The sequence below is a fragment of the Delphinapterus leucas genome, chromosome 13 (genome assembly GCF_059928025.1).
Source record: "Delphinapterus leucas isolate spDelLeu-1000000601 "Yukka" chromosome 13, BTC_Dleu_Yukka2, whole genome shotgun sequence".
Classification (NCBI taxonomy): Eukaryota; Metazoa; Chordata; class Mammalia; order Artiodactyla; family Monodontidae; genus Delphinapterus; species Delphinapterus leucas.
The window spans coordinates 23111778-23125660 of NC_143141.1; positions in this window are offsets into that span (position 1 = coordinate 23111778).

Below are 13883 nucleotides of genomic sequence, written 5' to 3' on the forward strand. Positions count from 1 at the left end.
CATAGAACATTTTAAATAAGATTGGAAGGAACTGAAAACAATTACAAAAATGCCCCCAGGCAGCTGAATTTTAATTTTAAATAAGATTGGAAGGAACTGAAAACAATTACAAAAACATTATCAAATAATGAAACTCCAGTTAGATAGTTTCACTTATTATTTCATTCAAACTTTTGGAAGACAGATTATTCAAAATTTACATAGTAGAACCTAAGGTATATTTTGAACCGAATTTATGCTTATAACAAAAGGTAACTCTAGTAAAAGGTAGTGAAAAACAATACTTTTTATAAATCAGTATGCAAAAAAATAGTAAGTACTGTACTAGTAAAGACAATTAAAAAGCATTTCAGAATATCAGTTGCATAAGACTGAGCAGAATCTAATACATGGAGTAAAAGATTGTCTTAATATAAGAAACTGTATGTTTACTACAGATCCAAAAATAGAAGCATCACACAAAAGATAAATTAGTAACATTTTGTGTTATTGAAATTTCTAAGAAGTTATATATATATATATATATATATATCTCCTTTCATCTTAATATCCTTGTAGACTCTGACCTATCAATTTTAACACTAATGTTTTTTTTTCTTTTGTTTTGTTTTTTTTCTCTTATTGGTTAGACTAGACCCTCTGGAATAAAATTAGGAGTAATATAGGCATTATTTTTAATAGATGCAAAATTTATAGTGTTTTATTCTTAGGGTATTAGTGGCTATTTTTGAAATAGGTGCCATTATGATCAAGTGTATTGTTCTTCAATGTACTGTCTTATTCTTTCAGCAATATAGTTGGGCTTTATATAACAGTGTCTTTGTTATACTATCTTTAATACCAGGTGGACTTTCCTTTAGTTGGGTAATTTGTCTTTATACCTTAGCCTATGCTGAGGGAGTGCTCTCTTTTGGGCATCTCTGCAGTCATGACTGACCATCCATCCTGCTAATTTGCATCCAGAAAACTGTAGGCTTTTCTTTCTATGGAACTCATAGTGCTAGTCTGCTTTAGGGTATAAAATATATGGAATCAATCCAAGGATGTGTTTATCACTTTAACAATTTTTAATAAAAAAATATTTTCTATTAAAATAAACTATGACAGAATTTCTGTATATAGGTAAATCTTTCTTTACAGTGCTCTTGACAATTCTATGTGTGTTCATGAATATTTTTAACAAAAACTCATCAAGACCATAACTACATAACAATGTTCATATCTTTTTATGTATGTTTATAGGCCAACTTTAATGTTTTCTGAATTTTTACCTTATTTTTAAATATACTATTTTTATAGTGAAGATGCCTTCCAAATAACTTATATAATTACTACTTTAATTATAAAAATCACATAAATTAGCTAACTACAAAACAAATCATTATAAAATGCATGCCTTAGAGAAAGGGAATACATTATTAATGCTAGAGGAAAATGATGGCACTGTGATAAAAAGAAAAGGGGAGAATAATTTTAAATTGTCTCCCTATTTTATTTTACCCATCATTCTCCTTATAAGGAATATGCTTACACTCACACACTCTGTTTTTCTGACCATAAACAGTTTAATCCTCTGCTCCTGAAATGCTTGGGAAAACTCACAGTGATTAAACACAATTCAAGTTTATGATCATGAACCATGAGTTTCACTTAATGCCCCCAGGCAGCTGAATTTTAAGTCCTTAAGCCACTCACACTTTTATGCACTCTTCCTCTTTAGCAGACTTCTATTTCTCACCCTTTTTCTCCATCCTTCAGCCCAGTATTTTCTCTTCCAACTTCATTCCATGTTGATGGCCCTTACCTTCTATTTCACTTGAAACATAATTGAAGCCAGGGTAAGAGGAATCAAAACCCTTAATATTGACCCATCTATCACATGGTCCCAGCTATCCTCTTTCTCATGGATACCTGCAAAGGCCTTCCTACCTCCTAGCTCTTCTATCTTTCCCTCTAGAGTTGACAAATAGATTACAGATGAGACATGGGTTACTTTTAAGTGTGCCAGCTGGTATGTTAGGGGAAGGGGTCTAACCCAGTTACTATCTCAAAACAGCTCACTTGGAGTTTCAGGTCTGTGAATAAAGCATGGTAAGAACTACTGGGATTGTGGCTTACAGAGGGTTCAAGAAAGATGTCAGTACAAACAGGAAGAGAATAGCAGGTGCCCCTAGGTTGAGAGGTAAGAAACAAGCATATGCACAAACTGTCACTTTAACACATTTGTCCTTGGGAGACTCATTGGGATCCTTATCATTTCAGTGAGGTTTTGACAGTTTTTAATCATTGGCCCTGGAACTGTAAAAGTTCCAAATGTGTCCATGCTCCTAAATATTTTGACATCTGAGCATGTGCCAGATCTATATGTGTCTTCCCAAGGTATCCAGAATCATAATTTATAAAGGTGTGTAGCAGATAGAGAAAATGTACTTCCTGTTTTAATATATTCAAATTGCCAAGCTGGTTTTCTCCTGAGATAAAGAAATAGGTATGTTACTGACCAGGGTTCTTGGCCTCCTTAATCAATAGAAATTGATCGAAGGCCAAACAAAAAATTCAAGCAAGGCTCTATTGGGGCCCCTGCTGCAGGAGGGTACAAAAACAAAGAACAGGTTCCCTTGCTTGCTCGCTCCCTGGAGGGTGTGGAAAGCTTGTTCCTTATATGGAGTGTGGGTAGGGGTGTGTCCAGGGGTCAGCCTGAGGGGTGGCTTAGGTGGTTTGCCCACCCCTTAGGTGATGTGGGCAGGGGGCATGCACAGTACCCTGCTTTTGCTTCCGACCCCCTGCTTTTGCTCTGGGCTCTTCAAATGTGGTTTTTGGTCTCTTTGTATCTTTTGTCCAGAATTTACCCCAACTGTGCATGCATGCAGCACTTCAGCAAAAGGTCCCAGACCCCAGCCTGTCTCAGGTGCATTGAGGAAGAAAATATACTTTATTATAACTGGCTTTAATTAAGAAAATTAATACCATGATTTCTTAAGCTAATTTTGTTTTTATATATCTGTCAAAAAAAGCATAAAAGCATTTTAAGCCTACCAATATCAATTGCTTTCTCTAACTACTAGACAGACTGCCACGTATTTCAAATATGATTAATACTGCCTTCATAAAATTGTATCAGTGTAATTCACCACATGGTATATTTAAACTCTCATGATCCAAATTGCTTTTCTTATATGACATTATCAAGATGAGGCAGGTTTAAAAAAAATAATAACTTAATTCTTTCTAGCCACAGTGTATGACAGAAAAGAAAGGAAATAGAAGCATTGATTATGTTTTAATTGGTTGTCACATTTCCTTTGATCATCATTTCTCAAGGTGACAAAAATGCCCTTTAATTTTTGCTGATCTGTCAATATTCTTTTTGAATGTTGCAAATTGCTCAAAGGAATTTGACATCTAAGAAGATGATGAAAAATTATCTTTCATCTGGTAGTAATGTTCTTACAATTGTGAAGAACCAAACATTTAAAAATTATATTTAAATGCCTAAGCCTAGAATCTGCTTCATAACCACTTCTGAGACAGACAGAAATAGTCCATTCTAAGTAAGAGGGCCATGGGAATTCTACTGTCTACTTTTTTCCTTCTTGTTTTGGTTGTTTCTATATCTCTTCCTGCCTTGCACATGTCCTCTGTCTCTCTCACTCTTTCTCTCTCACTTGCTCTCTCTCTCTAGCTCTCTCTCTCTTTTTCTCCATTCTTTCCTCCCTCTATCCCTCTCTACTTCCTATCTCTGCCTTTTATCTTTTTTTCTTCACTTATTACAACTAAAGACTTAAATCCCTTATGGTACCTTACAAGAAAATTCCCCACATACACTTTACCTCCACATACGTTCTGCCTGCAGAGTTCCAATAGCTCAGGGAACTTCTCTTGACCCTTCATTTCATAATGTCTTTACCCTGTTAGTAAGGTTGCTCCTCAACTTTGAGATTTGCCTCTTCATACTTACGTTTTATTGCATGTTCTGTCAGAATTTGGTTTGCCTTTCAATCCTAGATTTTTTTTCCCATGGGCTAAATTTGGCTCCACAATCTGAAGGCTGTCCTTCCCTAGCACTGGTCTCATATTTCCTCACCTATGCCTTTAAAGAAGGGAGTATGGGGAAAAACAAAATGGAAAGGAAATCAAATGAAACAAGGTAATACAAGGTAATAGCTTCTTTCCTGGTATATTGGTATAGAAAGGAAGGTAGAGGCCTGATTGTAGACCTTGATTGCCAAAATATGTGTTACCAAAGGAGTTTATGGAAGCTTTTTTGATTAGGTCAGTAAACTGTTGAAAGTGATATTTTCTAAAGTTTAATTTGACAGAGATGTACCAGAGGGATTAAAGAAAGATAATGCTGAAAGGACAGAGCCCAGGTAGGAGGCAGTGAGATATGGAAGTGTGCTCCATAGCCAAGTGGTATCAGAAAGATGGAATTTCCCTTCTCTTTTGTGAGAAGACATGCTGAATACACCAACCACAGTGTATTAAAAAAAAAAAAAAAAACCTCTGGTCTTGATTTAAAAGTAATATAGAATACCCCTCTAATTCGTTTGTTCCTACTTACAGCTCTGCATTTGTAAGACAGTGCTGATTTCTTAACAAGTGTTTCCAAGGATTCAATTTGCACCTGTGTCTCCATAGCTCCTTGAATTTTCCAGCTTTTCAGTCCTATGAGCATGAATATATGTTTTGATAAACCTATACAAATGAATATTTTTCTGACCTATCTTTGAAATTACTTTATGAAGCTCAAATAATTAGAAAATAATTTTTGTGGAAGACTGTGTCCCTTTTTTGGTATGAATTATATATCTGCCCTACCTTTAGAAATTTAAAAATTACTACAGGTCAAAGAAAGCAACAACTTCAGTGGCAGGGTCTGCATATGAAACATGATCAATTATGTGTTCTGCATCTTTGCTCAAAGTGATAAAATAGGAAAAAATTGAACCTGAGGAGAAAAGCCAATATTTTAGTTTTCTATGTATCCACTAAATTCATTGTATTTCAGAAATGATAAATGACTTACTAAGGAAAAATGTATTTTGTTTGCTTACATATTATCACAGGATAGAGACTAACATAGCAAGGATCAAATAGCCATTTTTCTTAGTGAATATATTTTAGAATTATATTAGCTTAATATGGAAGTGTTTCATAGTCTAAACACGTGTTAGCTATGGCTGTGAACTTGTGGCGTGTTAATGTGTAGAACTGTTTTGCAATGGAATGGAAAATTTCCAAATAGGGAAGGAATGAGAAAGAAGTTTATCAGGAATACCAACACCTTATTTGTAAGAGAGAAAAATAAGAAAGAAAGAAAGAAGTTAAATGGTTTATCCAATGTCTCTTGGGCTTCTTATAACTAGGCTAGAACTGTGGTCTCCCAACTCACTCTCCTTCAAATTTTACTCAAGCTAGTCTTCCTTTGTTTCTGAATGGCATCCCCTTTCTTTCCTGAAAAATAGGAAGTGTCTTTTATTGTTTAAACATGTCACCAGCACAGAAGTTTGACAGTCCCTATGAATAATATTATCTTGAATAAAGCAACACAAATATTTTCTTCTCCCAGACCTCTGACTTGTTCTCTTTAGACACTTACTACCATGTGTGTGAATATGCAAAAAGTATTTCCACACTTCAAGTAGTATTTTGTGTATGATTATAAAGCATATATTAAACTCCTAAAAATGTCATCATTTTTCATAACCAAAGTAAGGAAAATTAGCAAAAATAGATTCATTTTAAGTAACAAAACAAAATAATGTTTAGCACCATAATTATTTTTTAAAGTAAGTCAAAGGGGAATATTTAACTTATTCATTTTTTTAATGAGAAGATATCACCATGCTTTTAGATTTCTTGGGAAAAATATTAGCTATTCCAAAATGCTAACATGTATTTTGTAACTTGGGAAAATGTCTTCTTCAAGAAACAGATTTTAAAGGGCTGGCAGGGCGGGATCTCTTCAGTCTATATAAGTGTGTGTAGGCACATGAAAAATGCAAGGAAGTTGTAAGTTACTTTAATAAAATAAAAACAATAATTTAATTTTTATTAGTCACTTTTAGCTCACAGGCCATTGCTAACCCCTGGTTTAATACGTTTTCTTCAAATAGGAATATAATGTAAGCCACAGATTAATTTTAAATTTATAAAGGCTCATTTTAATATTTCACTTAATTGAATATATATAAAATATTATCATTTCAAATTGTAATCAATATAAAAATTATTGAAATGTTTTACTTTCTTTTATTTTTATGCTATGTTTTCATAATACAATGTGTATTTTTCACCACTATCATCTTAATTTTGACTGTTCACAGTTTGAGTACTAATAGCTACATGTGATTAGTGGTTACTGTATTAGACAACACAGGTCTAATCATTTGAAATGCATGGTGTCCAAAGCAGATTTTTTTCCTATAAATTTGATTCTCTCAGTATTCACTGACTCTATGAAGTGTAATCCTCCCATTTGCTTAAGCTCCAACACTAAAATATATTCTTTATCTTCCCTTTCATATTAATCCATTATTAAGTCCTGCTGGTCCTTCTCCAAACAAATCTAGACTCATTCTACCTCTCTGCATTTCCCCAGGCTCTATTCCAGGCCACTGTTACTACTCACCTAGACCATTACAATGGCCATATTTCTAGTTCTGTTAGTTCTAATCTTTCCCCACAGTCATACAATTATTTAAATCTACATCATACTGTTTCAGTTCTCTCCTTTAAGCTTGAAAATAGGTCCCGTTGCTCTTAACATTCAACCTCCTTGTCATGGCATACAGGGTCATATAATTTCTCTCCCTGTCACTCATCATGCCATAAATTAATAAGAATTTCACAGAGTTATTGTTAAGATAAATTGATTTAGTGAATATTGACAAACATTTTAAGTTTTTGTAGTATGCATTAATATAAGTTCTTATATATCTATAAATGAGGGGCCTGTCTAGCTTCTGAATTTTTGCCTAGGGCAAAGTGCTAGTGTATGATTTGGTGAAATCATCTGACAGCAGATCCAAGAAATGGAAAAACAACAGGAACATGGAATGATAATGACCAATCCATATTTTCTGAGGGTGGAAGCAATTGAAGAAGATTTTGTCAATACATTATTAGTGGTATGAGCTAAATAAATTCCTCAATGCCTAAAAATTGCTGATAGAGCATATCTGAATATTGAAAGAACTATTTGTTTTTAATCTTCATGCTATTTCAGTCCCAGAGACAATATGAGTAGATGAGACACAAATATGTTTTTTCTCTAAAGTTTAGAATAGCATTTTTGACAGGGAAGGAAGAATTGTTTGAAATTACTTGAAATTTTATGTTCCACTTTATTGGATGAAATTGTGCAGTTTTTATGAAATAATAGTTTAGAATATTTATCATAAAAGTTAATACATGTTAAAATTTAAATACTTTTAGCATCATATTACATAAATATAAAAATTTTGTGTAAAGAAGTCTATGTGTCACTGAAAAGAACTATAAAGGAGTATTCTGTTAGTTTAAACTTTTTAAAAAATCTCTCAGATTTAGGTCAAAGACAGAGTTTATTACTGTTACTTATTGAATTTATGTACCCTTGTTAAATCAAAGATTTCTGAGTTTCAATCATAAAGCTTGAAAAGCCAGTTAATAACAAATCTGTTCAAGGTCCTTGTTCCACAACATAATACATGCACTGCAAAGAACGCATGGCCTTGGGTTAAACTTTTTCTAAATTTGTGGAAGTTGTGTAAAACCATTTTACTGTAATTTAATTTTATCAAGGTATCAAAATATAATTTAAATGTTAATATAATTTATAGTTAAACTACATTAGTATAAAATATATAGTAGAATTTTGAAAAAGAAACAAGTTCTTAAGAAATTATATGGAATAAATTATGGTATATTATGGATTACTATATACTGGGAGTTTATTATAATTATATTAAATTATGAGAGAAAAAAATTATTTTCACTCAAATGTTTTAACTATAATATTATAAAAGGTCACATGAGGATGATAATGAGAGTGTAAATAGAAAAATAAGAGTGAAGTTTAGTTTACTGAAGATAATCTGTTTGAAATTCAGGCATGTCACAAGGTACTATGTTAGTTGCATGCTTCTCCCACTCATACGGAAAACAAAAGGAGCTTGTGTGAAATTTGGGCATGTGGACAATGATTGGCATGGTTACCAAATATTTCAAAGATGAAGCAACCCTGTGGTGAGATTTAGAAAAGAGCAATGAAGTTAGTAATTGTACAGGAAGACTATTTGCTGAAATATATTCTAGTGATTAAACTTCAACTCTATCCTATATATTGACATCTTTCACATTTCTGTAGTGTTTTACAGTTTAAAATATGTCAACTTTCCAAAATAGGAATTCTAGCTTAGAAAAGCAAGTTGAACAGGATCACCCTGGTGTTAAGAGTGGAAACCTCTAATGTAATCTAGCCGTCGATTCTATAATTTTTACTGCATGGTATAATTCTGGACAATAATTTCACTTAATAAATATTTGTGGTGATTTCTGACATTATTTAGTTTTGAGTTTTGCTGTCTGCAAGTAGTATTCTCCTTTCATGAATGCTAATGGTAATTTCCATGTAATGGTTTAGTTTACTAACTCAACTATAATTAATTTTGTCTCTTTCTAGTGCTCCTACCGAATATAGATACAAGCATAAATTTTCAAATTGCAAAGATGTGCTATGTTATTTTTTCTTAATCTATTAATTTTAAAACCGCTTTATCAAGATATAATTCCCTTATCACAAAAATGGGCTTTAGTGTATTCAATTATATTTGACATCATTCCCACAGTCACTTTTAGAACATTTCATCACTTCAAAAACAAATCCTGTGTCAGTTAGGTATGACCCCCCATCTCTCCACTCCTCCCCCAGCTCTAAGCACCCAATAATCTACTTTCTGTCACTATAGACATAAATCCCTATCCTTATAATGGGATTGCATATAAATGAAATATATATGGAATCATAAAGTGAAATCATAGAGTAAGTGGTCTTCTGTGACTGTCTTCTGCCTGGTTTCTTTCACTTAGCATAATTTTTTCAAGATTCATTTGTCTTATGGTATGTGATAGTACTTCATTCCTCTTTATGGCTGAATAATAATCCACTGTATTTATACCACATTTTGATTATCCTTTCACCTTTTAGCACAATTAATAATACATGCTATAAACATTTGCATACAAGTTTTTGTGAGACAACATATTTTGTTTTATTTTGGAAAAATACCTAAAAGTGAAATTGCTGGATCATATGGTAGCTCTATGTTTATTTATTTGAGAAACTTTCTGTTTTTCAAAGCAGTTGCACTATTTTACATTCCCACTACCAGTGTGGGAGAATTCAATTTTCTCCACATCCTCGTCAACAACTATTATTCTTTGACTTTAAAATCTAGCCATCTTAGTGGGTATGATAGTGATATTTCACTGTGACTTTGATTTGCATTTTCTAATGACTATTGATGTTGAGCATCTTTTTATATACTTATTGGTCATTTTCATATTGTCCTTGAAGAACTGTCTATTCAGATGTTTTGACTATTGAAAAAAATTGAGTTCTTGGTACAAGTCCCTTTGTCAGATAAATGATTTCCAAATATTTTCTCACATTCTGTGGGTTGTTTGTATTTTCTTGACAGCGTCCTTTGAAGCACAAAAGTTTTAATTTTGATGAAATGCAATATATCTATTTTGTTATTGTTGTTGCCTGGGCTTTTGTGTCATATCTAAGAATCCATTGCCAAATCCAAGGTCGTGAAGATTTGCTTCTACATTTTCTTCTAAGAGTTTTATCACTTTAGCTCTTATATTTAAGTAGTGGATCCATTTTGAGTTAACTTACATATATGATATGAAGTTAAGGGTCAAACTTCATTCTTTTGTTTGTGACTATCCAGTTGTCCCAGAACCATTACTGAAAGACTGTTCTTTCCCATTGAATCATATTGGCACTCTTGTTGAAAGTTTGCTGACTATAGACAAATGGTTTTATTTCTAGAATCTATTTTTTGTTTTTTTTGTTTTTTTTTTCTTTATGTGTGAGATCATGTTGTCTGAAAATAGAGATAGTTTTCCTTCTATCTTTTCACTCTGGATGACTTTTATTTCTCTTTTCAGTCTAATTTTTCTGGATGGAACCTGTACTCCAATGTTGAACAGAAGTGGCATGAGCAGACCTCTATGTCTTGTTCCTGATTTAAGGGGAAAGTATCTAGTCTTTCATCATTAAGTATGATGTTAGCTGTTGGTTTTTCATAGATGCTTTTATTCAGTTTAAGGAAGCTCCCTTCTATTTCTAGTCTGTTGATGTATTTTGTGTAATGCTTTTTTCTGTGTTGATTGAGATGATCATGCGTTTTTTTGGTTTTGTCTTGTTTTTGTCTTCTACTGACACGACATATTACACAATTGACTTCTGGATGATAAAGTAATCTTGCATTCCTCGGATAAATTCCATTTGGTCATGGTGTATAATTCTCTTTATACATTTCTGGATTTGGTTTTCTACTATTACATTGGGGATTTTTGCAACCATATTTGTGAGATATTGGTATAGTTTGCTTTTCTCATAATGTCTTTGTCTGGTTTTGGTGTCAAGGTAAAACTGGCCTCATAAAATGAGTTGGTAGTTGTTTCCTCCTCTTCTATTTTGTGAAAGAGTTTGTGAATAACTGGAATTAATTTTTAAGTGTTTGAAAAAATCAGTGGTAAAGCCATTGAGCAGTGCTTTTCTTTATAGGTAGGTAGGTTTTGATGAGTAACTCGATCTCTTTATTTGTTACTGGTATATTCAGATCGTCTGTTTCTTGTTGGTTTTGGTCATTTGGGTATAACTAGGAAATTTTCCATTTCATTGAAGTTGTCTAATTAATTCACTTCAGATTCTAGCAATTTTTGTCTTCTCCCTTTTTTTCTCATTGTCAATCTACCTAAAGGTTTTCCTAGTTCATTGATCTTTCAAAGGACCCACTTTGGTTTCATTGATATTTTCTATTGGTTTACTCTTTTCTGTTTATTTGATTTCCTTTTTAATGTTTTTATTTATTTTGCCTATTTAAATTTAGCTTGTTCTTTTTCCAGTGTCTTATAGTGGAAGGTTAGTTATTGATTTGAATAAGAGCTTAATTTTTTCTTAATACTATAGATATAAACAGCTATATACTGTTTTAACTTGATCCCATTACTTTTGGTTTATTGTGTTTTCATTTCCATTCATCTCAAAGTGTTTTCTAATATTTCTTTTTATGTGCAAGATCATGTTGTATGAAAATAGAGATAGTTTACTTTCTATGTTTTCACTCTGGATGTCTTTTAGGCTTTTACTGTTTACATTAAAGCATTTTTTTCCATTATTTTTGTTTTAATTACTTGTATGTATAGATCTAAATTTGTAGAAAATATATAATCACATCTTTTTTTTTAAAATTCAGACTGTCTCTGCCTTTTTATTAGGTTGTTTAATCATTCTCATTTAAAGTTTTTGTTGATATTGTTAGAATTATGTCTGCCATTTTACCTTTTGTTTTCTATGTCTCACAGTTTTTTTTTTTTGGTTCCTGTATTTCCTCCTTATTGTTTTCTCTTGCATTAACTTAATATTTTATAGTGCTGTGTTTTAATTTCTTTAATTTTTTTTTACTTCATTTATAGCTATTTCTTGAATGGTTGCTCTAGGATTTACCATGTACATCATAAGTTATCAGAATCAGCCTCAAGTTATACTAACTTAATTCCAGTCAGATATAGAAATGTCACTCCTACAATTAACCCCTTTTTGCTCTATCATTGTTATACATATTATATTTATAAATGTTACAAACCCAAAATTACATTTTTATAACTAGCACATTATATAAGTTTAGATCTTTACTGTAGCTAAAAGAAGAAAAGAAAGTTTATAGTTTTTATTATATTAATTTTATGGCTCTCTTCATTTGTTCTTATGATTCATGTAACAGTTTGTAATTATTTCCTTAGCACAGCTTTGCTCCCATCAACTTGATTTTTGCTCCTTAGTAGAAAATGTACTACATTTTTACATGTTAGAGGCACAGTATTTTTACTGTTTTATATATAATATAATATTGTTTTATACAACTGCTCTTTAAATCAATTAAGAGAAGAAATGAAAAATATTTATGTATACTATCCTTTATAATCCCATCATTACCATTACAGGATTTCTTTGTTTATTTATGTGGATTTGAATTATTGTCTGGCCACTTGTTTCAGCCTAAAGAACTTCCTTTAATATTTATCATTACGCAGGTCTGCTAGTGACAAATTCAGTTTTTGTTTGTTTTAACCATTTTTGAAAGAGCTCTGCTGGATATTGGATTCTTTGTTATCAGGTTTTTTGTTTTTTTTTTCCCTTTGAGCACTTTGAATCTGTTATTCCACTGCTTTCTGGCTTTAATTTTTGTTTTTGCTAGGTCAGCTTTTAATCTTATTGTGATTCCCTTGTAAATAATGATTCCTTTTTTTTCTTCTTCTTCTTCTTTTAAGATTTTTCTTAACTTTTGTTTCAGCATTTTTACCATGATATCTCTACTTGTGAATCTTTTCCCATTTATCCTACCTGGAATTTATTGAGCTTCCTGGGTGTGTAGATTATTGTTTTTCAATAAATTTAGGAATCTTTTAGTAATAATTTAATTAATTTTTTTCTACTCCTTTTTCTTCTCCTCTCCTTCTGGTATTCCCATTATGCATATGTTAATGGGCTTAATACTGTTCCATCTTTTTCTGATACTCTATTGATATTATTTTATTATTTTCTCTTTCTTTTTTTTTTTTTTTGCAGTACGCAGGCCTCTCACTGTTGCAGCCTCTCCCGTTGTGGCGCACAGGCTCTGGACGTGCAGGCTGAGTGGCCATGGCTCACAGGCCCAGCCACTCCGTGGCATGTGGAATCTTCCCAGACCAGGACATGAACCTGTGTTCCCTGCATCAGCAGGCAGACTCTCAACCACTGTGCCACCAGGGAAGCCCTGTATGCCATTTTTATTTGTCAAATATACCTCAATAAATCTGGGGGAAAAACCTGAGTAAAGTAACTAGAACATAGGCTTTAAAATTTGTTGCTTAATTTTTTTTAAATTTTAATGTAACTCATTAATTTCTTATTCAGGAATCTAATTTGTATTTTCTGCTTCATCACTATTAATTAAAACATACACACACACACACACACAAACACGTGACACAGAGAGACTTTAAATGCAAACTGATGAAGGAGCCAATCTGAAAAGGCTGATTCCAAACTTTTGGAACAGTTGTATCATATAGTTGTATGATTCCAACTATATAACATTCTGAAAAAGGGAAAAATACAGGACAGTAAAAAACATCATTAGTTGCCTGCCAGGTATTTGAAGAGATGGAGGAAGAGAGGGATGTATTTGTGGAGGATAGGGGAATTTTAGGGTAGTGAAAGTATTCTTTATTGTATTACTATGGTGATTGCATGACATTATACATTTTGTCAAAATCCATAGAATTTCACCAACTAAAGAGTGAACCCTAATGTAAACATGGATGTTAGTTAATAATAATACATCAATTATGGTCCATCAATTGCAAAACATGTGCCACACTAATTCAAGATACTAATAATAAGGGAAACTCTGTGCTGGGGTGTGAGATTGCAGGCACTTTCAGAATTTTCTGCACAATTTTACTGTAAACCTAAAACTGCTCTCAAAATAAAGTTTCTTAAAGCTTAAAAAAAATACATATTTTAAAAAATCCAAGAGATGAGAATATAATGAAGCAGGCTTCCCAAAGAGCAGTTAAGTCTCTAAGGGAAAGTCTCCTTACTTGATCTTTTTGTTTACTTT